At 43.6% G+C, this 19,133-nt stretch overlaps 1 pseudogene; it reads right to left on the minus strand.

Moving 5' to 3' along the window:
* Positions 1–17,366: 17,366 nt before the first annotated feature.
* Positions 17,367–18,360, minus strand: LOC102903814 (olfactory receptor 2A12-like; annotated as a pseudogene).
* Between the last annotated feature and the right edge of the window lie 773 nt (positions 18,361–19,133).

Here is a 19,133-nt window from a genome sequence, read left to right on the forward strand (position 1 = left end):
TCTGTGGAGACTCAGCCTCAGCACACAGCTGTCTCCTCCATCTCCTCTCCCCCCATTCACAAATCTCCACGCAAGCACATCTGCTATCCTGCAGGTCTCTGCCTCTCTCACACCTTAAGAAATCGCCTAGCTTCTCATCATGGAGGAGGGACTACCGCCTGCATTGTGTTGCCCACACTGTGGCCAGCAGCAGGACTCAGCTTGGCCAGGAAGCTACAACCTAACAAAGGGAGGATACATCCTGAATTTCTTATTCATTGCCAGTTATAATGTGAAGAATCCTAAAGGGGTGTGATATCAATTTTGACACCAAACAACATAGACAATTTTTTTCTTTTTCTTCTGGTAACTGAATTCGCACAGAACCAAGAAAGCATTATCTCTGACGGAGTATGGTTGTGTGGATGATTTCCTAACATTTTGCAATAACAAAAACAACTGATATTTATTGAGTCATTTGTATATTCCAGCCATTGTTCCCCTAAATTTAGTTTAACGTCACAACAGTTCACTGAAGGAAGTATTCTTACCTGTGTTACAGGTGAACACCTAAGGCCTGGAGAGGGTGGTTTGTTTCAGATTACAGGGAATGGGAGAAGTGTGGGGTTTAGAGGTATGTCCTCAGAGCCGGGCTCTCAGTCACCTTCTCTGCTTCTGGCACACAGGCTCTGAAGACGGGAAGGTGAGGAAGGCAAAGTCTACACATTGTCCATCTAGTTGAGCTTATTGAGACTCAGCACAGGCCAAAGCCCTCCTAAAACAGAGCTGAATGACTAGCCACCGGCCAGCTCTCCTGGAGAGATTTCTCCTCATGTCTGAATGTGGGAGATACTGAGACGTACTGAAAGTAGAAGGATGCAAGGATAGAGGATTTAGGGTTGATTTCTACGGCATTGGCACACCCTGTCATTTCTCCCAGCCCAATGGTCTCTAACTTTGCTTACAGTGTCCCACCAGGCCTGCTTGTTCAAGTCTGTGAGCCCAACATCACAAACAAAGACATCAGGATTGAGTTCCAAGCCAGAAAAGGCTACACATGGGAGTCCCAACCTAGGAAGCCAGCATCTGGAAGGTTGAGGATCAGGAGTCCAAGGAAATACTCAGCTGTATAGTGAGTTTAAAGCCAAACTAGGCTACAACAGACTTACACCCCCCAAAGGAAAAATCAAAAACAAAACCATGATTGCTGTGCCCACGAAGTGCATCAAGCTATGTCTCCACTGGGTGGGAAGACTTGTTCAAAGACATTAACTGCACCGTAACCATCTTACTACCTGTAAATCCAGGGAATGTGTCACTGAGTGGCTATTATGAGGAAGTCCCATTAAGCAACTGAGTCCAGGGATTTGGGATTCTAGGCTGCTTAATCTCCAGAAAAATTCCAAGGTGCTGTAGAGTTTGAGCGACTGAATATCTTGCTTCTTCTGCAAGTAGGCCAGCCCTGACTCCTGAAGATGGCACCTATAAAACCCTGCTTAACAAAGGCCAGCTCAGACATCTTCACCTCTTCCCAGTGGGACCAAAGGCTGAGGTTTTATGGCCCTGCCTCCTCTCTGAGCCTCCCAGGAGAGCTGGAAAAGGACCATTTCTGTTCCCAGTAGAGATGCTAAGATGATCCCTGGATGCTGTCAACAAGAGCATTTCAGTGAGACCCTTGGGGGCAGAGCAGGAGGAAACAATCCACAGGAGGAGGAGTGGTGACCTGTTCCCTTCTCTAGACTAATTGGGAATAAGAGCAGCTCAAAGAAGGGCGGGTGGGACCTGGTCACCTGAGACACAGGTCAGGGACTTGAGTTCTCATTCTGATTCCTCCTTTACAGCCCAAACCCTGAGCCCTGACACTCATGAGACCATGTTGGAGTCACACTCTTCTTCCTTCCTCAACTACCTTGGGGTAATCACAGTCCTCCCTTCACTACAGTGTAACACCTGAACACGTTAGGTCTTGTGGAGTAATCTTTTTGTACACTGTGAAGATGTGTCACTCAGACTGAGGTAATGAAAAGCTGAATGACCATAGATAGATAGGATTTTCAGGGCAGAGACGGTATTAGGAAGAAGGATGGAGATGCCAAGAGGTGGAGAACAAGCAAAACATACGGGAGGGGAGGTAACAGCCAGGACTCACTTGGCAGCACGTAGGTGAAGAGACATGGGTTAATTTAAGGTATAAGAGCTAGGTAGAAACAAGCCTAAGCCTAGGTATTGGCCAAGCTTTCGTCATTAATAAAGAGCCTCCGAGCCGAGATGTGGGAGCTGGCTGGCAGGACAGAGAAAGAGTTGCAACCATTCCTTGGACACTCTGGAGCTAAGGAAGAGTCAAAAACCATGGGGGCTGGGAGGTGGCTGTGAGCAAAAGTGGGTTTGCTGCTCTTGCAGAACACGCAGCTTGGTTCCCAGCACCTACCATGGCAGCTCACAACCATCTCTATCTCCAGTTCTAGAGGATCTGGTGACCTCTGGTGTCTTCCCCAGAGACAAGGCATGAATGTGTTGTACATAGATCTATATGTATAGGCAAAATGTTGATACACATAAAAAACAAAAAAAGAGTCAAGCATTACATACCAACATGGAAGTCAGCAGTGACATCCCAGGACAGTGGAGTGAGAAAAGTCTCTGAGGGGCTCATGTCTCTTAGATACATATTAGACTTAGGGTCCAAATATCAAGCTCTGGGTGTGCTCTCTTGAGCTTGCTGTTTTTCTGCCTCAGTTACCTCTTCTGTAGAATTCCAATAGTAACTCTTCCCTTCTAGGATGACTAGAGGATAAATGTGATGATGTCAGCAGCCTGCTACATGTTCAGACCTGTGTTCCAGGACCTGGAATATCTCTCTCTCTCTCTCTCTCTCTCTCTCTCTCTCTCTCTCTCTCTCTCTCTCTCTCTCTCTCTCTCCCTTCTGTCTATGTCTTATTTTCCTAAGGATTCAGAAGGAGAAGACTGGAATATAAAGTCTTCCTGCAGAGAGTGATTGGTTGACAAGAGTTTAGAATTCCTGTAAGCTGCTCCTTAAACACAGGCAACAGTAACAGTTAATTTTAAAATGGCCATTAAATAAATTGGACAGGAAACAAAGGCAGAGTGTCTAGGAATGTGGCTCAGCTGTATAGCACCCTAGTAAACAGAATGCTCAAGGCTACAGTTTGAGTCACAGCACTAATAAAAGTGAAGCAACACAGGCTCTGAACTCTGCACAGCCTGGTGAGCACCTGCATTGTCCTGTGTCCTGTGTCCTGTGCTCCAGCAGTTGTTCACTGTGGCACCTTTGCTGCTGGAAACACTGAACAATGACACGTGATCTCAACTGCTGTGCAGAGGCCTGTGTTGCCACCATGACACTGCCATGATGGGTTGTCTTGAACCTTAGTAATTGGCCACCAGCACCAATCAGAAGCACTTGACACAGCCCTGACCCCTGCAGTGCTGTTACTCAGCCTTGTCCCACAGCTCTGACCCCAACTCTTCCCACTCCTGCTCTTGGTCCTCATCCGCTCTGCAGAGGCAGTGGAGTCCAGGCAGAGGTTCTTCTCCACCAGGATAGACAAGGAGACAGGTTCAGAGGGAAGCAGACAGAACCCACTGAGTTCCACATACTGAATAACACAGCCACCCTGACTCTGTTATTTTTAGTCATAGAGATTTTATTAGAGATTTTATTATAGATTCATGGAAGGGCGGTCAAGAGGAGACACACACACAGACACAGACACACACACACACACACACACAATTTGAGTTAGACATAGATGTCGGAAACATGGCAGGAAATAGTCACATGATAGGGACAAATCTTGGAAAAAGTGAAAAAGTCCAAAGTCCCACAGAAGGCATCTTTGGGATCTTTCAAAGGAAAAAGACACAGAAGTAAAAGTACAATGGAGTTGGGGGAATATTACACCTTTTTAGTGAAGACATAAAAAGGTAGGCAGACATATTCAAGCCTCATGGCTGACACAAGGGACTGCATACCCTGGTTTTTAAAATGACTGCAGCTACAGGAGATTGCCAAGCATGGTCCTGCAAGCCCATTGCACAGATAATGTACAATGACCCAGAAAATCTTAGTGATCTGGCAAAGGTCATCCAACTAGGGAATGGCAGAACCAACTCCAGGGCCTGGCCACTTGCCTCTGGGGGGAGGGTGAATCTGCCATGTCTATCACATACTTGATTGTGTGAGTTCAAGCTAATGGGTGTACCTGAGCTCTAACAAAAACACTCCTGCTGTTCAGAACTGGACTTACTCCATAGTGGTCATGGGAACACCCCAGAGGTCAGCATGAAGGAAAAGTCAAACTCTAGAGATTTCATTCTACATCAGAAGGACTCACAGGCCTAAAGGAGAAGATGGAGAGCTTGGAGATAGGAAAACTCAGCCAATCTACAGCTCTTACATCCAGGGACTCTTTAATTGGCCCCCAGCTGACAGTGCCTTATTAATGGACCATGTGAGAATTGCCTCATTTGGTAAAATGAGTAGTTCAAAAGGTTTTGTGGTTTTTGTATCTGAAGAAGGAAGTGAAGATGACCATGACAATCAGTGAGAGGATGGCCAGTGAAAGGGTTGACAGGTGTCTTCAGAGAATGCCATCCAATCCACTTAATTCTTCATATCTTGTCCTCTTGAGGACACCTTTCATGAGAATTCACATGAGACAGAATCATCTTCACATTCTTTCCCATTTCCAAGAAGGCTAACCACTGATCTCTCCACACTCATTCTATCCAATGTTACAATTCTATTCCATGGATGTTCATGACCATGTAACCATGGCCCACAATGCACTCATCAATATAGAATGTTACCTGGAAGACATTTCTCCTTCCAAACCAAAGGAACAATAAATGTGTGGACAGTGTTTTATCCTCTGGAAGGGTTTCTCCCGACCACTGTCTTCAGGCAGGTCCTGAAACAGGACACAGTGCTCTGCTGTCCACTTTCAGGTTTGACAGCATGTCACACAGAACCATGTGTAATCAGCACGAGTTTGCTGTTCCTCCTCAACCCACCCTAGGGAACTGTCTATGGGGACCACAGGCTCAGGCTGTGAAAGGGGAGTAGCCAGAGTAGACCACCTTGGCCATTTCCTCATGTAACCTACTTGTGCCTTCATGAACTGCTAGAGATATCTGTGTGTGCACTTTGACATTTGATAATGGCAGCTTTGTGACACAGCACACTGGGTGCCCAGGTAATTATGAGCATCAGTGAAAAAACAGAATAATAAAAGAAAACAAAAGCATTTTATCTATTAAATGTATCCATTAAATGGATAAATATATAAAATATATATTGACAGATTATATATATACATATATAAGCACTGAGTTCACATGGTTATTTGAAGACATGTGGTTCATGTTTCAGAAGAACATATTAATAAGATGTCAGTACATATTAAACAGATACACAGATTCAACAAGCCTCTATCATATTCCTAGCATAGTTACTCTTTTGAAATTGCCAAATGGATCCTAAAGTTCAGTGGGAAGTGCAAAGGACTAGGAAGAGGCCTGTGGTGGTTTAATAAGGATGGTCTCATAGGCATCAGACAGTGGAACTCTTTGGAAGGATTAGAAGGATTAGGAGGCATGACCTTGTTTGAGGAAGTGTGTCACTGGAGCTGGGCTCTGAGATTTCAAAAGCCCATGCCAAGTCCAGTGTCTCTCTGCCTGTGAATAAGGATGTAGCTTTCAGCTACTGCTCCATTTCCATGAGTGTTGCCATACCCCTGCCATGATGATGGACTAAACCTCTGAAACTGTAAGCAAGCCGCCAATCACATGCTTTCCTCTATAAGAGTTGTGGTGGCCATGGTGACTCCTCAGACAAGTTCAAACAATCTTGTAAAAGAAGAACAAAATGCAAGAACTCATATTTCCCACTTTTGAAACCATCCACAAAGCCACTTAAAACAAAAGAGGAATGACACCGGTCTGGGATTGACATAGAATTTAATGGACTAGGATTGTCACTCCTGACCCAAACACTAAACTGTATTGACTAAAAATTTCAGTTAAAGGCATAAAGATCATTTGATAATATTTTCTAAAAATGTGGATGAGATACATGGATATCCTCATGAAAAAGAATGTAATTAGTCTCTTGCCACATACTGTAAGACCCAAAATTAACCTGTTGCCCCACCCATCCAAAAAGCAGGTAAATTCCTGGAATGCTGAGAGTTGTAGTTCTTGGAAAATATCAAAGCCACATGGGAAAATATGGTAGCTGGATGGTTTTTGTCCTTAAAAGGCTCTACAACGAGTGGTTGGAGCCATTCACTGGAAATTCCAGGCAGTGGTCCTGACCAAAGTCCATCTTTGTCAGTATTTAATTTAATTAAACATTGCTTCAAATTTGGTTGTGCAACTAGGTTTTCTATTGTGACTCTCAGGATTAACATTAGAAGCCCCCCCAGCAAGATAATAAAGGCCATTCCACCCCAAATTCTGGAGCTCAGCTCTTCACTCTGGCTCTAGGGAGCCCCTCAACCCCACCCCACCTAACACAGAGTTGATGGTTAAAGTCTGGGCATAGTTCATCTTAAAGGAACCACAGGACATGATTTTGGTTTATAAGCAGCATGTGGCCTGCTGCCTTTGGCAGTCACATGATTGGCAGCCATCTTTACTAGGGTTGCAGAAGAAAGATGTCCTATGGCTTCACTGCCATCTTGATTAAGGGCAACTTATGTAAAACAGTGGGAGAGAGACCTTGGTGGGTTGGAGCCAAGCTACCCCATAGTGGATAAGAGACAGAGACATGCCATTAAGACTGCACAGGTGGAGAGTTTTATTAGTGGTGAAGGGGGAAGGGAGAGGGAAATGGAGCACAGAGCTGCTTCATGGGAAGAGAGAGGGAAAGAGAGTGGGTGGGGCCTGAGCAGAGAAGAGAGAAGAGAGAGAAGGTGGGCAGGGCCCCACCTTTTATGAGGGGACTTCAAGCATTCACAGAGAGACCAATATGCACACGATGTTGTCAGAACCCTGAGCAGGCCAAGGTAGTGCCTGCATAGTGGCCAGGTCCCAAGGGGCAGGTCTGAATGCCAACATTCCCCCCTTTTGATCGTTGTGAAAAGGGTAAGCTATGGATGGGAAGTGGGGCAAGAATGAGAGTCCCCAAAATCTCAAGACGGCTTCCTGTTGATTTGGGACAAAGTGGGGAGGAGAAGTTGGAAGTTGGGGTCACACACATCAAAAGGTGTGAGTGAAGAAGCATTCAGCTAGCTGTCATCCTGAAGACCTCAGACATCTGTTCCTTGAGGGAGCTGTGAAGGCAGGTTGCTAGGAGAAAAAATAGATTGCTATCATCAGCCCTGTGAGAGGGGCTAGCCATGGGAAGAGTGATAACTGCCAAAAAAAAAAAAAATGGAACAGAGAAGTTCCCTAGTTGTACAGAAGAGGCAGTTGTACATTGGGACATCTTAGAAAACCACCTTTCAGTTGCTGGGTAGGTCCCTGCTTGAGCCTGGAGAAGTGGTACCAGCAGTGAAGTCCCAGGAGCTTGGGGAGATGACATGTCAAATTGAGGGGTGGTGTGTTCTTCAGGAGTACCTGAGCCATCACATCTTCTGTTTCCCTGGAGGTTAGGAGTGCATCCATCCTGTAAAGTGTCAATAAGGATTAAGAGATGGGGAGCCTTATTGTGATTGGACATGTGGGTAAAGTCAACTTGTCAGTGTTCAACCAGTTAGTGTCCTCAGAGCTGGTACAGGGGCTGATGTATTTGGAGGGCCCCTGTGAGTTTGGCCTTAGCATGAGTCTGGCAGGAGGGATGGACCTGTGAAGGAACCTGCCTGTGTCTATAAAACAGCTGGAAATGATTTATATCTCGGTGTCATAGCAAAAAGCTGGGAGGCTTCCATACCCTCTCTAATGTGGGAGGTGGAGAGCTGTTCACTGGCAAATCTATTTGTACTCTGGCCACCAAACATCTTCAGATCTGAGAAGGATAAGTAAATGAGCAGAAGAGAGTCAGCTTTCCTATCTTCACATAAGGAAATGTTAAAGCACCTTCTTTTTATCTAATTCACCAGGAGATACAGATGGCTGACCAGTGAGAGCAGTCACATCTCTCTTTTGAGTCTGGTAGCAAGGTGAACTGTGTGTAGACCTAGCATTAGCTCTAAGAGAGTGAGGCCTGTGGATTTTACACAGAGAACTGAGAAAGTAGCCGAAGCCTTGGTTGCTGCTGTTGAACTGACAAAGTCTGATCATCAAATGTCATCAGAGCCCTGAGAAGGATAATTTTTACCTTAGTTAGCAATTGAAGATCACAAAAACTTACTTGCTGGCTACCTAGACAGCTGCCCCAGGGTCCTCTGTGGTCACTGAGAGCACAAGTCTCAGGACAACAACATCTGTCCTTGGCTGCCAAGTCTAGGCCTGCCAGGCCTCAGAAGATCCAACAGTTGTGGAGTAGGAACTTGTGGGGCAGACCAGCCTACCTTGTCTAGGCAAAAGTGAGGCTATGGATTCCCTGGAGTCCTGTTGTCTGTGGTCTGAAGAAGGCCCTGGCAGCAGTCAAGACAAAAGGCAGTTTTGCTCAGTGGCTGGAATTGCCATTCTGGAGCAAATTCTAGGTGGAGGTTCTTCTGTGCCCATCCATCTTCTTTGGAGGAAGTAAGGGTGCTGCCAGGAGCTGGCATATCTCTCTCACAAAAAGCTTTTTAATTAAACATTTTAGATGCCTTATTCTGCAGATCTCTGAGCATCTGAGGACTGTCTGTCTATTAGATATGAATGACTATCAACTTGTGTTCCCCAACAGTCTATAATATGTTAGCAGTTGTCATAAGACTAGGACTTACATTCCATTTCTGTCAGGGTTAGCCTTAAAAGTATGATTTGAATAAAGAAACCAAAGTAGCCATTTAGTTGGCAAAAATAGAACAAGTTTGTACCAAACTGGAAAAGCTGTCTCCTGAGAAGGCAAGGAAAGTGACATGGGAAAGATCATGAGGGCCAAATGGGAACAGGAGACAAGGGGGCTTGTGAGTTGGGGTGTGGCCCAACTCAGAGAAAAGGACCCTCTCAGGAGACTAGAAACTCCATTATAGAATATATATCTTGTTTATCAAATACCTTATTTATCAAACATATGCCACCATTTATTTAAATTCTCTAGAAACTTGGTGTCAACTTGGCAAAGACATAAGTATGAATCTCTAAGTTAGCTTTTGTTAATCTGAGTAGATCTTTATATCTTTAAATTTCTACTGTCATATAGAGTATACTATAGACCAGAGTTGAATCAAATATAGAAGGAGATAAAATGACAGAGGTCTTTAACCTTAGCAAACTTTAGTAAAAGATGGCTGCCAGCCATGTGGCAGTCTACATCACAATGAAATTGGGGGGAAAATCAAATGTTATTTAGGCTTAACATTGAGAGCATACATAGGTTAAATCTGGACATACAGTTTTCCCAATTAGTTACAGCTTACCAGTACTTGTAAAAGTGAAAAAATTAGGCATATATTCTTAAATTGGTTCTTAGTTAGCCTGAATAGACCTTAGATAAGGATAGGCCCTTTATTAGAGTGCATAGATATTAACAAATAGAATATATCAGTCTCTGGTGTTTAGCTGTGGTCTTAAGATATAATGAGGCAAAACCAAGTTTTAACATTGTAAACAATTTAATTCCTCTGAAAATCAATTATCAAAACCAACATTGTTTTAAATCCCATCTCTTATATATCTTTTTTTTTTTTAGGACAGGACAGGAATTGTCAGACAGGAATCTATCTGATAAAATGAACAGAGAAGTCTGTAACTTTACTAAACATTGGTCAAGAAGCAACTGCTCATGTGGTTGCCCTTATCAAATATGGCGTTGAAGTCTGATGACCTGTCTTTGGCCATAGTCAAGATGGTGCTTGCCCACATGGTCACATGGTATTTTTCCCCCAAGACATATGGAACACATACTCTCAAGCATTCAAAAATCAGTCAGACACACAATCATGTAGCCACTTCAGTCAGACATTTCCACCTGCACGTATCAAATAGACCTTTGAACAGAAAGACAGACAAAACTTTTCCTGGGAACCTTTCATGCTTCATGACGGGAGCGTGGAGAAGGTGCTGTAGAGAAGATTAGCAGAGCAGCCAGGCAGGAAAGAGGGAACCCCAGGCTGCAGCATGGCAGTAGCAGCAGCAGCAGCAGCAGCAGCAGCAGCAGCAGCAGCAGCAGCAGCAGCAGCAGCAGCAGGAGGGAGCCAGCGGTCAGAGACAGAACAAATAGAAGAACGGGACATTTTGAGTGAAAGCATGAGATGCCAGCAGGTACAGTAGCAGGGAGCAGATGAGATGAGGGAGGCATCCAGTGGGCTAGAGGCCAAGCCATGGATCTCCCAGGCTGCTGGGAGAGGAGAGGAAGCAGGACACAGATGGCTAACATGAGCTGCAAAAGTTCTGTGAAATACTAGGGTAAGGTGTGCCAGCAAGCAGCCATTTGCATTTATATCTAAGGGGTATTGGGCAAAGTTGGGTAAGTTTAGGCACATTTTCCATGAGTGAGATAGAAGTAAGATCCAAGGGATGAAATCTAGCCCAGAAATTCAGTGAGGACCGAAGGGAAGGCACAAGCTGCTAAGTGATTTGCCTAACACAGAGTAGGAGCCTGAAGGATGCTTGGGTCTGAAAATGAGAAGGCTCAAGCTGCCCAGTGTGTCATCATGCAAAAGGCAGGGGCCAAAGGGCTAAGATCCCCAGTGAGATAGTTACCTGGTACCAGGACTTCGAGAAAAGCCAGAAGGCAAGGACTGTGCTCAATAAACTAAGCCTTGCTTTTGGGAAATGATCAGTAGTGGAGAAAGGAAGGGTGGGGTGGGGTGGGGTGGAGTGGAATGGAGGAGGGCTTACCAATTATGCCAGTTAGAAAAGTGACAGTGTTGGAAGGTTCCAGGGTCCCAGTGTTGTCTCAGAACTGCCAGGAGAACCTGCTGAGTTTTCATGGCACCAATTATGCAAAATACCGAGAAAGAGAACTGGGTGGGTTGGAGCCCAGGGGCCCTAAGGTGGGTGAGAAAGCGACACCATGCAGACACAGCAGGTGGCAGTCACAGTGGGTGGGAGCTGCAGGGAAAGACACACCATGCAGGTGGCCTCACAAGGAAAGTGTTACTAAGGGAAGGGAAAGGGAGAAGGGTAAGAGAGAAAGCAGGTGGGGGCCCAGGAGAGAAAAAGAAGAAGAGAAAGAGAAGGGAGAACAGAGGAAGAAAGGAGGTGTAGAGCAGCCTAGTGGGAAGAGAGAGGAAGAGAGAAGGAAGGAGAGAGAGGAAGAGGGGAGAGGGGAGGCTGAGGAGAGAAGAAGAGAGAGAAGGTGGGCAGGGCCCCACCTTTTGTGAGGGGACTTCATGCATGTGCAGAGAGAACAATGAGCACAGGACCCTGAGCAGGCAAGGTAGTGCCTGCACATTGGTCAGGTCCCAAGGGGCGGGTCTGAATGCTAACAGCAACCATGTGGTATGTATGGGCTGACCAAGGACACACCAGGTCTCCAAAGGTACTTTTGAATTGGGATAGGATTTTTGTACAATAATTCCTCTCCTGTCTGAACAACAATGTTTAGGAAAGATAGAATTTTAAAACAATTCTTGTATAATGAGGTATTAAAGCTGTACCTCCATGTGTTCATATACAAAATCATAGCTTGCTGGCAGCCAGACTTAGTAACATGAGAGTCACCCAGAGTGTATTGGTTTGAGAGGCAATGAAATTGTTTGCAATGTTGGAGCTTGGTTTTGCTTTCTGCAGGTTACGCTTATGCCCTGTGTCTTCACTCTTGAAATAAAAAAAGAACTTTATTTTGAGAGATTTTAACCTTCTTTAAAAAGAAATTTTGGAGTTTTGCAGAAAATTTAAATTAAAAAAAAAACTGGATGTTTCTAAGGAACAGCTTTTAAAAAAATTAAGTTTATAAGGTTCTGAGACATTTTAAATTTATAAGCTATTTTATTATAATGTCTTTATTAATATGTGATTTTGAGAAATAGATAAATATAAGAGTAGAATTAGAGCTATAGCTATGAGCACAAAACATTAAACACTAGAGGCTGAAGTATTTCTATCTTATGATGCAGCAAGATGAAGACCAAGCAGGCTTGCAATAGTTCTATCCTTGCCTAAGGTCTACTCAGGCTAACAGAGACTGATTTAAGAGTGTATGCCTAAGGCGAATCTATGAGTTTGAGGCCAGCCTGATCTATAGAGCAAGTCCCAGGACATCCAGGGCTACACAGAGAAACCCTGTCTCGAAGAGCAATTGAAACAAATGAGTGTATGCCTAATCTCCTTGTCTTTGCTAACATTATTAAACTGTAGCTATTCTGGTACACTGAGTCATACAAGAAACTGTTATATCCTATGATGGTACACTAAGTAAGGACCAGGAAAATAAAGTTGCCAATCTCCCTATGGCATGTATTCATGATTTGAGCTTCAATTTAGAAGCTGCTAATTTTTTTTATTTTTTAAAATATGCTCATGATATTCATTAATTACACTCATAATATTAATCACATTTGTGGTATTCATAGATTACATTCCTAGTATTCATTCAATTATATATGTGTGTGTATATATATATTATATATATAATAATTTTAAATGCCGAATGTCATTTATTGAGAGAGGGAGGAGGTCCTAAATACGGGCTTACAGCACAATGGGAGAAAATCCGGAGGGCAGAAGTTCGCTACTGATGTTTACAATCCTGCATCTAAGTTGTTAATGCCCATTATTCAGGATACACAGACAGGTAACTTCCCTTAAGCTTTCAGGAGGATGGAACATGGCAGGAAATTATCATAGGGAGGATATCAAGGTCAAGGTCTGCAAGCAAGGCAACAGTTACCCAAAACCGGGGCCAGGGACCTACAGGTCCCCCCTTTTATTAAAAAATGAGAGAAGCTGTTATTTTTATCATAAACTGTTGAATATGATTAAGTTTTAATATGTCCAGAATTATACTTGTAGTCATGCTAAATACTAATAGAACTAATTACAGCAAAAGCTGTATTTATCCTCCTGTATTTGTTTTCAAGGTATAGCCTAAACTACGTAAATAAAAAACAGGCAAGGGTTGTTTAACTCAGAAATAGTTAATAGATAATGGTCCTCAAACTTGTCAGAGATCTGCTGAATATGGCATTTATGATGTTTAAACTTACTATGACAGACAGAGACTTCCAGATCCTAACAGTGACCCCCCGAGTCATGGGCACAGTGACAAAGACTCCACCTAGATTGTGGTAGCGCTAACCACTTGGAAAGACTGCCCCAATGCCTTGCCTGCTGCCAGGACCCAGCCCAGACTGTGGACAAGCAGGACACTGGAGAGTTGATCACCCCACTTTGCCTAGACAGTGTAAGGTCAGTCCCTCAAGTTCCTCTTCCACAGGAAAGCCTCTCATCTTCTGGGCCTGGCAGCCAAATGATGCTGCTGCCCTGGTACCTCTGCCCCCAATGCCTCGGAGACCACAGGAGCTTGAGATGATCATCTAGGTAATGGACTATGTACTAGTCTCCATCCTTTCAATTGATACATAAGCCATTTGGATTATACTTTCTGCTGTATTTATCCTTCTCAGATATCTGATAACATTAATGTCTAGGCTAACTCTAGCTTTGTCAGCTAGGCAGCAGGAGGCAACCTGCTCCTTCCTCCAAGGCTGCAGTCACCTTGTTAATTCACCTAGAGCTACTAGAGCTCCTGTTCAGAAAAGGCAGACAGGGTTGCCTTGGTAACAGACTTCATATTAAAGAACTAACCGGTTTCAGGTGTAACTTTTCACTAAAGGAACGTGCCTTGCAGTTACTGTTCTCAATAATAGTTACTCATGTCTTTAGTGATTAGATAGAAAGAATAAGGTTTACAGTCCACACAAATTCTGAGGGTCTAAGAAAATGTTCTAAGGTATGTAAAGCTCTGAGGATATAAAAAATTAAGTAAGTTCTGAGGGCCTAGGAAATTATTTTAACATATATAAATGAAAGTTATAAAGGCATTAAAAAAGAGTTAAGGTATGTAAAAATGGGAAATGTTTCAGATTTCGTCCCCACCCCCTTCTATGCTGTTGTTACACTAAGATTTCAAAGATTCAGAATTTTAACATTGATCAGTGGAGTCCTGTAAGCTGGTAGAACACTGGATAGTTGCTATTCAGTCACAGGCTCAAGATGTTAAAATTCCTTTGGTTGCCTTCCTAGTATATCCTTAAAGGTGATTTTCATTGGGCTAAAAACATGTCTGTCCAGTCTATATATCTGACTCTCTGTACAGAGGAAAAAATGTTCATGCTTTTTAACCCAAGGCTATAAAGTTTTTGATGGGACCCAAAGGTGTGAGTCTATTCCAGATGTTGTACAATGTGGATTTCAATACAGATTAATGCTAATATATCTAGAAATTTTACTTTTGTGAACTAAAAATTAATGAGTTAAAGAAGTCATAAGAATTGGATCCACCTGTCTCAGGTCAAATGGACTCCTGATAAGTACAGCCTAAGTTTCTCCACCTGTCTATTCCTGAGGAAAGGACCTCTCCCCTGGCCTTGAGACTTCTTCTCTTCCCTAATTACTAGGACGATGGGCCTGAAAGTTACAAATGCAAGATTTTCCTTTAAGTTCTTAAATTTTAACTGCTGTCTCTAGTCTATATTTGTCTCAGCAGATTTCCATTGGGCTGTCAGACACCATCCAGGGCTCACCTGCAGACTGCAAATTGCTGAGCTCTGCACTTTCTGAAAGCTGATGTAAACCAGTCCAGTCTTGTGAATATCCCTGTCTTTTCAGCTGAATCAGGGAACCAGATGCTTCTGATGAATGCCCCATTTCCTAGCCTTTGACTAGCATTTCAGCTTTCCTGGGCTCTGACAAAGGTACCCTACTTTCAGCTGGAAGTAGTTACAGAGGAGAGTACACCATCTCTCCTTCCCCCACCCCAGCAGGCTGAAATGCTAGTCAAAAGGAAACTCCTTGGCATAGGGGACAAAAGGTTACCTATAATGCCAATTTGCATGCCAAGAAAATGGGCACAGATTTTTCAACAAGCAGATTCATTAACTAAAATGGTTCTACAATATGATAGGGCATTTGGCCTGCTTTGTACAGAATAAAGAGGTATTATATGTCTTTAAGAGGACATTATTATTTCTACACAAACCATTCAGGATTATAATCTGGATATACAAAAAAATTAAAAATACAAAAATTAAAATACAAATTAAAAATACAAAAAGGAGATGAGAGATGAAATAAATGATTGGTACTTCATCCATTTCCAGGCTCTTTCTAGATATCACTCTAATATCAGCCATCACAGGGCATTTGGCCCTTCTGTTTCTGCTAATTACTATTAGATCTTGCATCACTGATACTTTAACTGCATAATATTTTCTGTCTGGGTACCATTAAGCTGATAGTTATTAGATCCTAATATAAAGAAGGACCCATCATAAAATTAAGGATTTGACACAGGATATAACTCAAAGGGGGAATGTAAGACCCAAAGTTAACCTGTAAGCCCCACCTGCTCAAAGACCAGGTAACTTCCTGTAATGTTGGGAGTTGTTGTTCTTGGAAAATTTCAAAGTCACATGGGAAACTATGGTGGCCATATGGTTTTGTATTTAAAAGCCCCTACAACAGGTGTCTTGGGGCTACTTGCGGGGAATTCCAGACAGTGGTCCTGACCAAAATCCATCCTGGTCAGTATTTAATTAAAGATTGCTTCAAATTTGGCTCAAAATTGGGAACTGATTTTTCTCATGCAAAAATTCAGGATTAACAATACCATACACAAAGGTAACTCAGAATGGATCAAAACATAAAAGAAACCTTGAAAACAAAACACAAGAGTGAATTTTCATGATATAGGATCAAGAAACAATTTCTTAGATCTACTGCAAAATAACAAGAAATGAAAGGATTTGGCCAGGAATGGTGGCACACACCTTTAATCCCAGCATGCCTGGTACAGAGGCTGGAGGATCTGTGTGAGTTCAAGGCCAGCCTGGTCAACCTAGTGAGTGCCAGGCCAGGCAGAGCTATATGAAGTGAATTAGTCTAAAAAAAAAAAAAGTCCTTAATTGTATTTAACTAAAGTGACAACTTTTATACTACAAAGGACATCATCAAAGGAATAAACCCTCTCTGAGGTAGGGTGCCCCAGCCTATAGTCACAGCACGGGAGAGGTAGAGGCAGGAAGATCAAAAATTCAAGGTTATCTTCAGGAATGTGGAAAGTCCGGGATAGTCCAGGATATGTGAGAATATGAAGGTACCCACTTTCCAAAAATATGTGACCCCAGGATAAAACTGGAGGGCCTGAGGCCTCCTTAGGAAAGAATAGTTCAGAGGCTGAATCAGAGAGGAATTTGCTAATTGGTCAAGTAAGAGCTACTCTGAAGATGAGAGGCGAACCATGCCCACCACCATTAAGGGTAGAAAGGAGCCAAAGTCACACTCAACAGAGGAAGCTGCACTTAGGTGCTGCCTGAAAACTGGAGCAGATGTTGGCAGGTTCTGATGAGACCCCAGCTCCCTTCACTTCCAACATTGCACCACTTGGCAGAAAAGGTCATCATGTTTCCCCATAGGCCATACTGAATTTATGTGTGAGGTCTGTTATCTGAGCTGTATTGGTTCTGTTCCACAAACTATCAGCTTACTCTGTCCTGACAGCACATGCTGTGTTACTTAGCATATACTGCCTCAGCCTTCTGCTGTCTCTACCGTCATGCTCTCCACAGTTAGCATGTTTTGTGGTGGTTTATAGGTATGCTGTTGTTTCCTGGGAATTACACCCGATCACATAATGTACAGTACTTTCTGCCTTCTACATAGAGGAAACAACAATCATCCATGCCAACAGAGCTACTATTTCTTCTCACTGCACAAAAATAATATCCACCTCCTGCTGTCAGGCTGATCCATACTAATTGCTTTGGCCAAAAGAATGTTTGGACAGAGAAGCAGGTCACTTTTGAGAAGCTGAGTCATTGTGAGTTTGTTCACTGTTCTTTCCTTATGTTCAAGGATGACATGTTGGCTATAAGGTCCCTCCTTCAGGGTGGATGTGAGAGGACAGAAGTTCACTCCCAACCTATAGCAACAAACATGAGTATCAGATGAATCTATTCAGCTATGATCCAGTAAGACTGCTGAGGTGTTTGGAATTGTACCATAAAGTAGCCTGTAAATCAAGACAGCCACCTTGGTTGCACAGTGCTTTGTCCCAATCACCAAGTACTGTGTTGGTAGAAATGCACAGACCAATTACATAAATAAAGACACTGTTGCTTTCTCAAAAAATGAATACTCCACTCAAGCTTCTCCTGGATCTTGGTTCACTAGTCCACTCTACCATGCCCTGTCACCTTGAGAAATGCCCTTTTGATGTCTTTGTTTCTCAGACTGTAGACCACAGGGTTGAGCAAGGCTGTGAAGGCATTGTAAAAGAGTGAGACCTGCTTGTCTCGCTCAGGGGAGTAGCTGGAGTTGGGCCTCATGTAGATGTAGGAGGCTGGGCCATAGAAGAGTGTGACCACAGTCAGGTGGGAGGCACAGGTAGAGAAAGCCTTACAGCGGCTCTGGGTGGACTTGATCTTGAGAATAGCCTTGGCAATATGAATGTAGGAGGTCACAATCAGGGAAATTGGAATAACAACCACAAAAACACTCAAGACCAGATCTACCACCTCAATGATGTGGGTATCCATACAAGCCAGGCTGCGCACTGAAGGACCTTCACAGAAGTAGTGGTTGACCTTGTTGGGCCCACAATATGGCAGACTCATGGTGAAGAAAGTATGTAACAAAGCAGAGAGAAACCCACAGACCCAAGACCCAGCTGCCAACCGAATGCACAGTCCCCAGTTGAGGATGACAGTATAGTGAAGTGGGTAGCAAATGGCCACATATCTGTCATAAGCCATGACAACAAACAAGGTGCATTCAGTAGTAGCCAGAGAACCAAACACAAACATCTGCATCCAGCATCCAGCAAAGGAGATGGTCTGAGAGTGAGTAAGAAGATGCACCAACATCTGGGGCATGGTGGTGGTGACATAGCACATATCCAACAGGGCAAGTATACAGAGGAAGAAGTACATGGGAGTGTGCAGCTGTGTGTCCAGGCAGATCAGCATGATGATGAGCCCATTGCCCAGGACTGAGCATAGGTAGATGAGAAGGAACACAATGAAGAGGATGCTGTTGGTTGTGGGGTCACTGGAGAAGCCAAGCAGGATAAACTCAGAAACCCAGCTTTGGTTCTGCCCTGGAATCATCCACATGGTGGGGCTTGTAAGGGAATCACGTTCATTTATGTGTCACCTGACACATGTCAGCTATAGAGGGAAAAAGGGAAGATAAAGGCTGGTGACATGGCTCAGAGTTTAGAAGCACTGACTGCTGTTCCAGGGAACCAGCTAGTTCAGAGATGCCTGTGCCTCCAGTTCCAGGGGTCTGACTCCCACTTCTAACTCCACAGGCAACAGATATCTACACATGGTACACAAGCATGCAGGCAGGCAAAACCCCAACTACATAAAATACAAAAAAATAATACTTTTTAATTAAAAAAGAAAGGCTGATGTGGGGGTTCTGACCATACTGTTCAGTTTCTGTGCACATTTCGCATGTTGCTGAAACTCCCAGTGCCTCAGTCTCTTCATCTATCAAATGAGATTGATGACACTCCTGTCTCAGGATAATGATGAATATCTAAAGTATCTCATATAACTCTTGAAACACCCTGTATTATATGACATGTCATATGCAGTCTCACATTCTTGTTCCAATTCTGGGAAGGCAGAGACAGGGGATCCTCAGAACAGGAGGGCTAGCTACACTACATGAAATGATGAGCACTGGGTTCAACTGAGAGACTCTGCCTCAAGGAATAAGGTGGAGGCAATTAAGGAAGAACCCTATGTCATTCTCTCACCAGATACACACACACACACACACACACACACACACACACACACACACACACACACACACACCACAGACACATGCAAAAGAGAGTAAAGAGTAGATGAAGAAAACAGAACACATGTCATTCAGACACAGGCCCTCACACATACAGTTCCATGAGTAATGAAAGAAGTTCA

The sequence above is a fragment of the Peromyscus maniculatus genome, chromosome 2, assembly GCF_049852395.1.
Source record: "Peromyscus maniculatus bairdii isolate BWxNUB_F1_BW_parent chromosome 2, HU_Pman_BW_mat_3.1, whole genome shotgun sequence".
NCBI classification, from domain to species: Eukaryota; Metazoa; Chordata; class Mammalia; order Rodentia; family Cricetidae; genus Peromyscus; species Peromyscus maniculatus.